Raw genomic sequence first — 13,960 nt, 5'->3', positions numbered from 1 at the left:
AAACATGGGCGAGCAAAGTCTCAATCCATCCTGTCAGATCTCTATTCGTTACAGCTCCAGCCTAAGGCGAGCTCTATTCTCTCATCCTTTAAACGGGGAATTTTAACTTCTCCGCTCCGACTGTCGGTGTGTTGCTCCTCCTGAGGGGAGAACAAAACGCTACAGAAACACTTTAGCACCTGCAGCTATACCACTACTTAACACAGCTAGCACAAGATGATTCACTTTACATGTCAGGTTATTCTGAACGTTTGAGTGGGTGTCTGTGTACGGACTTTGCGATGACATGATGTAAAGAGCGATGTTTTTATGAGCTCTGTCATAAATCTGTATTGTTTGTTGTATGTATCTTTTGAACGCTGAATCTCCGTTCTGACTTTGAATACTTCTATGTGTGACTGCCTTTATTATCCATTCAGACATATACGTTGACTGCATGCATTGAACTGTGACGTCTGCAAAATTATGGTACTCCTGACTCTCTGAATTGAATCTGTGTTGTAACACTGTGAAGCATAGATATGTATTGATTTGTGCTGAAATCTGAGGTAACACCCCCAGTAAAGACTGGTTTTGACTGCCTCTATGATTGAACTGTCAAGCTGTCTCAGCTGAAAAACAAAATGTTAAGAATGAAAATGTGGCACCGAATATCACAAACTGTTGATAAAAAAAGCTGACATTAGATGCTTCATCTGATCAGAATCTGATTTTAAATGTCTGATTATTAAGTTGATGAGTTATGTAATAATCTTGTTGGATTTCTTTGTACATGAATTTGATTTGTATACAACCATGAGTGTCCCTTTAAACCGTCTGGTTTCATCAACATGACTTTTCTGCCCTCTAGTGGTGATTTCAGTGAACAGCCGCATTGAGTATTATAGGTAATAAATGGCAAGCCAATGTTTTTTCTTTTATATAAATGCAAATAATTCTTCAGTGTATGTCTGTCATTTTATTTTAACTTTTTACAAATATTGTTGGTCACATAATGTCTCACCACCGTTTGAATGATCAACAAAAAATACAACAAAGACACTAAATAAATGCAATATAAATTATTTTCTTTTATCATGAGCTATTTATATCTACCATAAAAGTTATAAAAAGATAATGGTTTACCTCATTGAACATTTCAAAGTGACAAAATCCTTAAATTATAGAGGATGTACTTTTATTTTGAAGTCATAAATAGATCTCAACAACATTGTTTATATTTCTTACGGTGCAGTTGATTTATTGGAAAACACATCAGCTCATAAAAAAAGAATTGATATTAAAATCAAATGTTTTTATTGATATTTTTTAAAACACTGTAGGGATCAGTGCAGGCTTTACCAACCTTGGGGTCCTGACCCCACATGGGGTCGCATGGAATTCAAAAGGGGTCGCCTGAAATGTATTGATCAATAAAAAATAGATTATATAAAAATAGATTAAATACAGGCTACAGTGGGCCTTAGCTGATGCCAAAACGAGAAACCTGGAGAGTCTCTGTCCGTGTGTCGTCCATTGTGCAGAAATGTCCTCCCAGCCTTTCTTCCTCTGTCCTCAATATTAAATACCAAAACACCTAAATGTGCTCTAACATGAATGTTTACTTGCACCACATGAAAAGGTAGAAAGGTAGAAAGCTAATTAATTTGTACCATAAAGCTGAATGGTTTTTGGATTCGGTCTTACCACCAACTTCTTAGTGGGGTAACTTGCATTGCAAAACTTTCACTGACCACTAGAGGTCAGAGTTTTATCATCTATAAACTCCACCATGTCTCCACATCATTGCATACATAATTATTCACTCGGTTCATCAGTCAACAAATAAGTGAGCAAGCAGAATCAGAACCCAAAAAGCTTTAGGGGAGGCTGTATCACGTGCAGGTGAAATGAAAAGTCACCTTCGTTTCAGGTACTGTTTGAACATCACATGCAAACACAGTTCTGATGAACAGCCCATGAACATAAACCTCAAGATACTAAGGTTCCTTGTCAAGTTTTTAAACAAATACCCAGACCAAAACAAATAAGTAATTTATGTAGTTTGATACACACTCACATTTTACAGGAAGCTTACATCTGACACTCAATCATAGTCAGGGATGTGATTTGTGTTGGACACTCACACAATCATTTACAAACCTCTGTTTCAGTAATATTTAAATATTTAATCAAAGCAAGAACAGGACTGGAATTACTGGTTTCGTTTTGTCCACTTGCAAGAAAAGGTACAAATGTAAAACTTCCACATGATTCAAAATGGGATTCATTTCTGAGACACTCTCAGTCAGCACAGTCCATGCCACGAAGAAGTGTTGTTGTTTTAATGGAAGCGTGATTGAAGTTGGGGTCTCGGCAGGGCCAAATCAACACAACAACGTGGCCCCTGGGCAGCAACTTTCAACTCCACTACTACAGAATCAGAGAAGGGGTATGTATGCCAGCTTGCAGTGGCACCATGTGAAAAGCTGCTGTGGCACCATCAGACAGTCTAAAGTAGAGCGAGGTCTAACCAGATTTTTTTGCTGATGCTCTTTCTGCCCTGGGCCCTCTACAGATCTCGGACCCTTGGGCAATTGCCCGGTGGCTCTAATGGTAAATCCGGGCCTAGGGTCCAGGGGGACTTCAATTTTAGTGACAAACACAAAGCGTCTACATAACCGTATTAAAGCTGGTTGTAGCTGGAGATGGGACCGATCTGATCTTATATCGGGTACGATATTGACTTAATTTATGTATCAGATATTGGACTGATTGACGCAGAGCCACGTCACCTATCTAGAATGATAGTTGGCCACTTTAAACATTCTCAGCTAGCACAGTGTCAATAAACTGCAAGAAGTGCCCACAAATTGTCTCCATGACAACGTTCAGACGAGATTACACTTCAGTTTAAAATGTTTCATTTGAAAACCTGACAGCTGTTGCTGCTGCTTACTGTTTGTATGTGACTCCAGCAAAATGCACAAAACAACAAGAAAACAATTCATTATGATTTTAAAAAAATATCAAAAGACTTCATAAGCTAGCGGGAGCTGCTGCTGAAAGCTGCCGAACTGTTGCTGTATGTGCTGCTATGATAAAAACTTCATGTCAATTATACTCTGATACTTTAGCTCGTCGGTACACATATTCTCTTCCTCAGGTCGGTTTCGCCTTTTTGACTTTACTACGGTCAACTGAGGCTCTGTAGGCTCACTGTTTTAGTGCTTTTCTTTTTATGGCATGTCGTGCTTTACTGAGCAAAATGCCTTTGAGAAATATAATTCTTTTCTTTGCATCTGGTGGCTTGTAGTCTGATTTAATGTTAGTCTTCAAGAGCCTGAGCTCTCAAAATGGGTTTAATGACTGCTTACTGATCTCTTTTCTGAGCAGCAAGTATCACTTAAAGTCACAGATTCAGTTGCAGATGAAAAAGTTCTCATCATGTAACATATGTTATTGCGGCTATATCGGCCTTTGCAGGTCGTCAAAAAGTTTGCTGCGAGGGACTAAACACGGGAGTGAAGCTGTGACGCGCTGTCGTTATAAATGACTTCCAGATCCAAGATGCTTTAGTCATTTATTCTTCCAAAAGCAAAACAAGATACTACAACCGCTGTTGTCGGGTCATCAAATATACTTGTGATCACAGTGCAGTATAGTGTGGCGGTCAGAAATTCTCTCTTCTCACGCTCACCCCCTCTCTCCATCCAAGCCAAAAACCAGGTGAACAGGTGAGTGCAGCCCATATTATCACTGCCATCACCACGAGATTTCCGGTGAACACACCCACCACCAGTCACAAGCAGATCGTAAACATAAATGTCCCATGACACAAAATACACAAACAACTTACATTTATGGCTCCTACGTATGTGTTATGCCGCCCACATGGTTATAAGTCTGCAGAAACTCATGCTGAGGTGAAAGAAAGAGGCAGTGATTGGCCAATTTACCCCAAGATTGGAGTTGTTGAGGTTATCAAATGAAAGCTGCAAGAGAGAAATGTCGATTTCATACAACTACTATACAATAGCAAAACTCTTCATATAAAAAAGAAAGCTCCCTGGGTAATAAAAAATGCATTCAATACATCATATCTGACAAGTCACAGAATGTCGACTGCTTGTTTGCTGAAGTTTACCCTCAACATATTTTGAGTCTTCATACTTCTGCAACAAGAAGTCCACTGATGTGATTAAATCATGTTAAATATGTTTTAATAGTTTTGTTTAGGCATTCACTGCACGTGGTTAGGTGTTAGAGAGTTTTGTTTTGTCTTTTAACAAGCAAATGAAGCTCATTGTGAGTTCAATGAGAAAGACTGTTTCCTACTCTATTCATGGATTCAACATGCTCACCTGTTGAATTCAACCTCAGCATAAACTTGGGGTTACATAATACTGACAGAGTTGGGAATATCAATGTTATTTGTCCCATGATAAGCTTCCAGGACTGTTACATTTACTTTCTAAAACATTATTTCAGAAGATTCTTTTGAGTATGTGTGCCGTCGTACCTCTGTGTGCATGAGCTTCACCTAACAGATGCAGAGATCACTGCGAGATAAGTGGAAATAAAAATGCTGAAGAGAAGTGACACTGTCTAGTACATTTGAAGAGAGTGGAGCTGGCAGACCTCCTCGTGACATAAGAACTCTTTGAGTGCAACTTTGGGAAATGTGTTGACAGGTCTTGCAGGGGGGATTTTCAACACCACAACACAGCAGTGTCAGCAGCTGATGCATCCACCAGAGAACAAGAGACACCTCAAAACAGCTGTTCAAGTCTGACTTACTGTACTGAGTACGTTTATGTAATGACAACCGCAAAGAAGGTGATGTTTCTCCTCCACTGATTGTTTCAAAACACCTCACACGCATTTCAAGCCTCAGCAGGCAGACAGGGGCTTCTTTTAATAATGCACAGTAATGAAAAGGGCAAAACAAATGCAGTGTGTAAAAAAAATGAACAAAGAAGTCAATACATGGTTGCTTTATGAAGAAATTGGCAAATTCTTTTGTCCGGTATTCATGTGTTCTTGCATAGATTTGTGAATACTAAATACATGACACAATACACAGACACTTCATTAGGCACAGACGCTTTCATTCTCCAGACAGCTGCATCCCTACAGTATGAACGCTGCTGGCATCGACCAGCCAGGATGTTCTCCCTGCACAGCAGCTGCAAAGGCTCATAGTTGATCCTGGTCCAATTCTATAGTAGACACATCCTTACATCTAATCTGACACTGCTCTGCCTCCTCTTTCCTCCTCCTGCTGCTGCAGCACTGAAAACATGCCAGCAATCAGCCGTAGAAGAGCGCTTACATTTTCAATCTTGTTTCTTAGTTCTCCTCATACCACGACGTGTGGAGGTTTTCTTTGTCTCTCTATGCCAACCACACTTCCTGCACTGAATGAGGATCTGCGATAGGAAGTAGAGATGAAGTCTGCACTTAGCAAAGTTTCGATTTACAAGAAATTATACTGTGGTAAAAATGAGTCTTCCCAACTTACTCCAAGACTTTGACCTTGAATACTAAACAGTGTGGTAATGCGTTGAGGTATATGTAATACCACAAGAAGAATAATTTCTAACAGGAAGACTGACTCTTATGACTCGATGTGAAACCAGGATGTCATGTAAATTGAGTACATTTCATGCATCAATTGTTTATCACTGCGACTGTTCCATACTACCTCTTTTTTGTCACAACACTGCAAAGCAAGAAAGATGTAAATAAAACCAGAATGTGATGATTTGAAAAACATAGAAAGGCCCGTTTTTCATTGAAATTGAATTGTGATGGTATGGAGGTGCATTAGTGTACACGGCATGGGTAACATGCTTAATCATTTTATACAGGTTTTAATGCAACTTGTGCTGCCAAGTAGAGAAGTTCTTTTTCAGGGAAGGCTTTGCTTATTTCAGTGAGATGATGCCAAACCACATTCTGGACACGATACAACAGCACGGCCATGTAGCAACAGAGCCCTGTGACACACTGACCTTCCTGCAGTCCAGACTTTTCACCCACTGAAAATATTTGGAGCATTATGAAGTTTAAGTCAATACAGAGGAGACCCTGGACTGTTGACCAGCCGAAATCAAACAAGAATTAAGCGATAATGGTAAAATATTTAACTTTCAAAATGACAGAAAATTGGTCCCTTAAGTTCTAAAAATGCTTCCAAAGTGTTTTTAAAAGGAAAAGTGATGCAACAGAAAGGTAAACATTAGGGCCCAGCCCATATGGGATTTTTTTTGGGCTGATACCATCCATATTGGGGGAAAAAAAAAAAATCAGATACCGATATATTGGCCGATATATTTCAAAGATCTAAGTTTGATCTGAAGACATCGACACATTTAAAATTCCGTTATCAAACAGTTGTGGAAAAGATAACAAAGACAAGGTGGACACTCAACTGGAAAGTAACTGCATGTACCTGCATCACTGTGCGACACTCATGCTCATTCACTCACTCAATGAAATGCTATTTGACTGGTGAATAAATCTATCACATCTCTGTGATAAAATTAGCTGATTCCGATAGTCAATGGATATGTCAATATCGGCTGATATTATCGGCTGGCTGATTAATCGGTCGGGTTCTAGTAGACATGAACCTTGTCGCGCGATTTTTTTTTTTTTTTTTATGTGTAGCTGGAATCAAGTTTAAGATCATTTTCCAAAAACAATGAAACTTTCAGTTTCAACATTTGACATTTTGTATTGATTTAAATCAATTATTGGGATCAATGCTTTGAAAATCATTACATTCTGTTATTAATTAATAACACACACACACACACACACACACACACACACACACACACACACACACACACACACACACACACACACACACACACACACACACACACACACACACACACACACACACACACACACACACACACACACACACACACACACACACACACACACACACACACACACACACACACACACACACACACACACACTTGTAGGTTTAAAGATAGTCAAAGATGTTGGCTGCGTGTTTTTCCCCCCTAAACCAGTTAGGTTGTTTCTCTAATTCTCATCAGAGGCGCAGCATCTTCTCAGAACAACTTCATTGTGCATTTAAAAAAAATCAAACCATCAAACAGTGCGGTCTGCGTGTCACTGCTGACATACGCAGTGTTTGTGTTTAGGTAGCGCGACAGGAAGTGATGACGTCTGTTGGTTTCATGTAAGACAGAAACTCTGGTTTCAGTCGGAAGACGCTCAACAAACAAAACAAACTATTCCTGTCTCCCTGTGAGATGTCACGATGATACGCATGTTAATGTGTTCTTGCTTTAACCCAACAGTGGTACGTTTCACAGAGAAACTGAGTACCTGAGGAGTTATAAAAACATTATCTTTAAAAGATATGTGTGCTGATATGTTGATGTGTTCGACCAATGAGTGAAGTTGGGGAGTTTTTTGTAAAATTGCGTCACTTTCTCAAAATTCCCAAACAGATGAAAGAAATCTGAATCATGCTTCTGAAAGTCCTGATCACTCATGAAATAATTCATGAATGTGACATTTACAGTCATTTGCGAAGTTTTACTGCATTCCCATGACAACCACAAAGATTTCAGATAGTGTCAAATGTGTAAAGATAAACTTGTTCAAAAGCACGAGGGCATACATGAATTAAATTTCTTTGCAGATGTTTACTTATTCTGGGTATGGTGTGTCAGTTTCAATTTCACAGTTCACTTCAAAGAAACGCTGGAGCGCAAAATAATTTGTGGAAACTCATCTGTTCAGTATATTTATACAGACATTGTTCATCTTAAACGTACAATATGTTTAATTTTATTACAATGTTTACACTAAAATATCTAAATTAATAAAAACTTGACTAAACCTATGTTCTATTTTTTGTTATAACTGAGTTCTAACATTACCTCAAATATTTCCAACATTTATCAAAGCCAGAGAAATCCGTAATTTTATAGTTGTAACGGGACATGTCTGTTCGCGGCAGCCACCATGATAGACACAACTTGTTTATCGTTGCCATGGAAACACCAGATGTTACCATCAAAAGACTTCATAAGCTAGCGGGAGCTGCTGCTGAAAGCTACTGTACTGTTGCTGTATGGGCTGCTGTGATAAAAACTTCATGTCAATAATACTTAGATACATTAGCTCGTCGGTACACATATTGTCTTCCTCAGGTCGGTTTCGCCTTTTTGTCTTCACTACGGTCAATTCAGAATGATTCCCCGCCAGCCGCATCATCTTCTTTTCTACATACTGTGCCTTTAAGTTATGATTTTATTTTAATTAATATCCATTGTATCTACAAAGTATATTACTGTGGTATTGTGTGTAACATAATGTAAAATAAAAATCTCTGATTGGAGCTAAATTAAAAAAATATGTATCAATCCTTCCAAACCTCTAGTTTCTCTCTTTGGATTGATTTGTTAAAAATGGATTAAATATCATCACAGTTCAAGCTCACTGTTTTCATTTCAAACTCCTCTCCAGTCTGTTCTTTTTACATCCAAAACAAAATCAAGAAGCCAGAAGCTGCCACTGACAGCAGCCAAGAAATCCACTTAGTGTTTAATGCTTGAAGGATTTTTTGAGTTGAGCATGAAGCACATCTTGAGCTTCAGCTGAACGCTGTGTGTCGAAAAGTGGCGGAGTAGTGAGTGCAGACAAAGAGATAAACATCTTCAAATCAAGAAACAAACACTAAACAGAGCTCGGCACAATCAAGATGAAGTAGGTCACATTTCCAGAGAAGTTACGGTGAAAAGCTCAAGAAGCACAAAGTGCACACACACACACACACACACACACACACACACACACACACACACACACACACACACACACACACACACACACACACCACCACCCCCAGGCCTGAGTCTCTGCCAAAACTTCAGCCGATTCAGTTTTTCAACTTCTCTGACAGGAAGCTTTTCCCTCTCTCTTCCTCCTCCACCCCTCCTCCAGCTGAGGTGGGCGTGCTGAGGGAACACAGCATGCAGATGTTGACGTTCCACAACGAGAGTTGTGCCCACATCCGTTCAGAATTAAGACTTCTGCAGCCTATAGCAGCCTGTTCAGTGTGACGGTAAAACAGCAGGCAAGAACATATGTCACAGCACCGCTGGAGTTCAAATGCAAAAAAGAATGAATGACTTTATAAGGCTGAACTGAGACATAAAATCAAATCGTGCTTTCACACTTGCACAAAACTCCTTAAAGACTTTATATGTGATGTTTCACACTTAAATATAATCAAGTATATCCTCTGAAAATAACTCTGTGAGTCATGACTGTCTACAATGGGTGTAACACCCGAGTCCTACTGTATGTGATGCTTTCAGAGTCCTATCTTCACTTTGTTTACATCGCCGGGATGGCCGGCTGACTCCTCCCCTCACGTATAAAAGTTGTTTAATTGATGGACTAGAGAAAAGAAGAATAACATACTGTACTCACTGCTTAATTGAATGTCACAAGGTCATTTTGTGTAAATTTACATGCAGTGTGAAGATACGAGCATAATAAAGATCGCTAGCATTAGCATGCTAACACAACAATGCAACGCGAGTTGATTTGGATTCATGCTGGTGCTCAAGGGCGACATCTGCTGGATCAAAAAAAATCACATGTAAAGCCTTTAAAAACTTCAGATATCTTTTGGGGGAACTGCATGCATGAATGCTAACATCCTGATTTATCTCTTGGACTTTATTCTGAGTTCCTCATGTCAGCCCGCAAGTTTTATTCTGCAGAAAGTCAAAGTGAGCTGAAGTGAAAGCGCAACAGGATATAATTATAAACACATGAAGGTGTAAGAAGCGACAGAGTCGGATGCTATAGTAACAGTTTTTGTTTATGGTACGTGTAGCTCAATGTAGTCCTATTTTCTACAAAAGAGAAGCAGAGAAGATCATACTGGTGCAGAAAACATAATGCAGCACTTCATTATGTGCACTAAGATCAAAATGGAATACGCAGTCTATGGTCGCGCCGGTCCAGAATATCCCCTCCCACTCGCTCACATTGAATTGTCCTGAATATTTCCTGCGGCTCACACCGCCCTTATGAGGAACATTTCCTTGTGAGGGCTGGCAGGACAATTCTGGGTAAATTCTGAGGGAAAACTCTGCTGTCTGTGATCACACACCTATTTCGAGCTGAAAATTTCAGGTAGTTTTTAATAAGTTTTGTGCAAGTGTGAGAGCATCACAAGAGTCAAAGTGTGAGTGACTGAGTGAGTTTAAGTGCAGCTGAGAAAGAGACGTTTTATTCCAGGAAATGAACCCAGCTTATCAGCATTTAACACTTTGATACATAGCCTACAGTAAGAGCTTTTAACTCTCTATTTTGACTTAAACATGACCCTTGTTTTGTCAGTGACTATCTGCTAAGTGGGTGGTTTTGTTACACCTTCTTGTCTTAAAGCAGGTCGAGCTATTCTTACTCTTATATCCCCTCTCTGTCACATCCAGAGGCTGCTGCCTAATCACAGGTCTGTCTCACTCAATCAGAGGCAAAATACTGAGACACTTCCAATGAACTGTGCTCACATTGAGTTACCCAGTAAACAAAGCAGAACCACACGCTGTAGCACACTTCTGACACTTATTTCTTCCTGGTAGAAAAACAATGTACACAGACATGAGAGCAAGGAAGTGTCTGAACAACTGGAAGACTTTTTTTCCCCTCCTTTACTAATAAACTGTTGTTGACACGTTTTTCAAACACATAATGGCTATTTGTCCAAAATACATCCAAATATTGAGCAAACCAGAGGCAGGGCTTTGACGTTTTACTATGTCGCCGACGTCATTCTGTAGGCTACGCTGACGCAACCTCTTACATGTTATGTTGTATAAAAAGGTGTTTTTATGAGCAGCTACGGTTTTCTTTTTTAGCTCACAACATTCACCCCACATTTTTCGTGTTTACACCTTTACATGTCAGCTGTTTCGGACCTGCTACTACTACGGGTCACGAGGATAGTTCTGCAAGCGCGCGCGCGCGCACACACACACACACACACACACACACACACACACACACACACACACACACACACACACATACACACAATCAGTTATAGATTAATAACTGCGACCAAATCAAACTCTGTCTTACCTGTTTTGGCTATTTTGGGCTCGCTCGACTGCAGCACCGTCGTGTCCTTGCGTAGTACATTAACTTGAGGAGCTTTAAAACAGCGTGTAAGAGTTGTTTACAAAGTTTCACCGTGAACTCCGATTGGTTTGAAAGTTTAGTCGACGCCCCAGACCTCGGTCACTGGGCCGAGTCTCAATCGCTGCTTCCTGGAATCGCTGCCTTCGTGTGGAGGGGAAATACGGGGAAGGAGACAAGTATTTGCCTCTTACTTTCTAACATGGGTAGCCTAGATTTTTCTTTTCTTAGATTTGCAGAGATATTTCGTTAGGCCAATGCAAACTGCAAAATGATACACATTAAGAGACCTTTTAATAACTGAGGAGGGGCAGAGCAAATAGGGTAGGCCCTTTTTTGCAATTGTTTACAAACAATTGTTTCACAAAAGTCTGATAAAAACATATAAGTGACTATTTACAAATAAGATAAAAACTGAAATACTGTTCATAATTTAAATAATTTTGTTGTTGTACAATGAATGAATTATTACTCCGTTTATTGAACGTGTTAAAAGTTAAGTAAAGTGAATTTATCAATGATTATTGTACTGTGTATAAATAATGGAAAATCTATGGTGCAGTCATAGACTGTAAATAGTAATGTACGAAACATGAGTGACGTCCCCCGTCTGTTCCTGTAGGGGGCGCTGGAGGCTCATCAACAGCAGCCGCAGCCATGCTGGAAATGCTGTATCAGACTAACTTTCAGTCAACCTAAAGACAGACTGAGAGCTGGAGCTGAGGTGAGTTTTAAGCCTCTTGATGAACCGTTACATCCCGCCCACCTGTCAATCATGTCAGCAACGCGCCTAACTATGGATAACACGTATCTTTCATAAAATAAAAACGTAGCTGCTTATAATAACTAATCTGACCTATTTATTTTTTGTACCAGGCTGTAAACATGTTTATTTCTACTGTAAAACAGCTGTTTTGCCTGTTGTGTGTATTTGACTTCCGGTGCTCCTGCAGTCAGCCTCAAGCAGACACTCGACGATCTGCAGGATTTTGCACTTCCACATTGGCTTCATTTTTCATTCAGAGTTATCAACAGTTATTGCACACCTAAAACAAACAAGTTCAATAAGCTAAATTCTTGAGAAATCTAATTTGACTCATTCTGTGAGTAATATCAAGATTATTATGCCCTTCATGGATCATCACTGATGTGTTTGCATCAATGTTTGAGAAAAAAGTAATAAATATTGAAAGTTATTTCAGCTTTTCAATTCAATATGCTGTTAAAAAAGAACAAATGCAGCCTTATGTCATACTTTCAGCCACTTTTTCCTCTACAAAGGCTTACTATCACCACCAGCGCCATCAGCCCTTGCATGCTGACGATATGCTGCTGTACAGAAAACTTGAAAAAAAATACTTTGTATTTTAAAGTTGTTCGAGTTCTTGAAGATTTAAGTCTGTATTACCTACAATAATAAATCTTAAGCATTTGGCTGAGGCTCTGTAGGCTCACTGTTTTAGTGCTTTTCTTTTTATGGCATGTCGTGCTTTACTGAGCAAAATGCCTTTGAGAAATATAATTCTTTTCTTTGCATCTGGTGGCTTGTAGTCTGATTTAATGTTAGTCTTCAAGAGCCTGAGCTCTCAAAATGGGTTTAATGACTGCTTACTGATCTCTTTTCTGAGCAGCAAGTATCACTTAAAGTCACAGATTCAGTTGCAGATGAAAAAGTTCTCATCATGTAACATATGTTATTGCGGCTATATCGGCCTTTGCAGGTCGTCAAAAAGTTTGCTGCGAGGGACTAAACACGGGAGTGAAGCTGTGACGCGCTGTCGTTATAAATGACTTCCAGATCCAAGATGCTTTAGTCATTTATTCTTCCAAAAGCAAAACAAGATACTACAACCGCTGTTGTCGGGTCATCAAATATACTTGTGATCACAGTGCAGTATAGTGTGGCGGTCAGAAATTTTCTCTTCTCACGCTCACCCCCTCTCTCCATCCAAGCCAAAAACCAGGTGAACAGGTGAGTGCAGCCCATATTATCACTGCCATCACCACGAGATTTCCGGTGAACACACCCACCACCAGTCACAAGCAGATCGTAAACATAAATGTCCCATGACACAAAATACACAAACAACTTACATTTATGCCTCCTACGTATGTGTTATGCCGCCCACATGGTTATAAGTCTGCAGAAACTCATGCTGAGGTGAAAGAAAGAGGCAGTGATTGGCCAATTTACCCCAAGATTGGAGTTGTTGAGGTTATCAAATGAAAGCTGCAAGAGAGAAATGTCGATTTCATACAACTACTATACAATAGCAAAACTCTTCATATAAAAAAGAATGCTCCCTGGGTAATAAAAAATGCATTCAATACATCATATCTGACAAGTCACAGAATGTCGACTGCTTGTTTGCTGAAGTTTACCCTCAACATATTGAGTCTTCATACTCCTGCAACAAGAAGTCCACTGATGTGATTAAATCATGTTAAATATGTTTTAATAGTTTTGTTTAGGCATTCACTGCACGTGGTTAGGTGTTAGAGAGTTTTGTTTTGTCTTTTAACAAGCAAATGAAGCTCATTGTGAGTTCAATGAGAAAGACTGTTTCCTACTCTGTTCAAAGTATGAAATTTATCTAAAAATGCTTAGTGATTTTCTCATCAATACAAGAGTTACATTTTGTAGCTTTAAAGGAGAAAAGATTAAATTTAGCCTTGGAAGTTTAAGCCAGTTTCCGAGGACAATCATACCGTATTTCTGAGAAAACATTCCTGAAATGATGAGTTTTATTTCTGACGACCTGCT

General features: G+C 39.4%; 1 protein-coding gene across 1 annotated transcript in view; it reads right to left on the bottom strand.

Annotated features, from left to right (window-relative positions):
• Positions 1-11,289, bottom strand: part of ccnd2a (cyclin D2, a) — a 185,828-nt gene extending 174,539 nt beyond the window's left edge. The window contains exon 1 of the mRNA XM_065956528.1: positions 11,140-11,289. The gene's annotated coding sequence lies outside the window, so the exon portion shown is untranslated. The remainder of the gene's footprint in view (positions 1-11,139) is intronic.
• Between the last annotated feature and the right edge of the window lie 2,671 nt (positions 11,290-13,960).

The sequence above is a fragment of the Labrus bergylta genome, chromosome 7 (genome assembly GCF_963930695.1).
Source record: "Labrus bergylta chromosome 7, fLabBer1.1, whole genome shotgun sequence".
Classification (NCBI taxonomy): Eukaryota; Metazoa; Chordata; class Actinopteri; order Labriformes; family Labridae; genus Labrus; species Labrus bergylta.
Note: the sequence above shows the minus strand (reverse complement) of the source record. Positions and strands in the feature narration are given on the sequence as shown.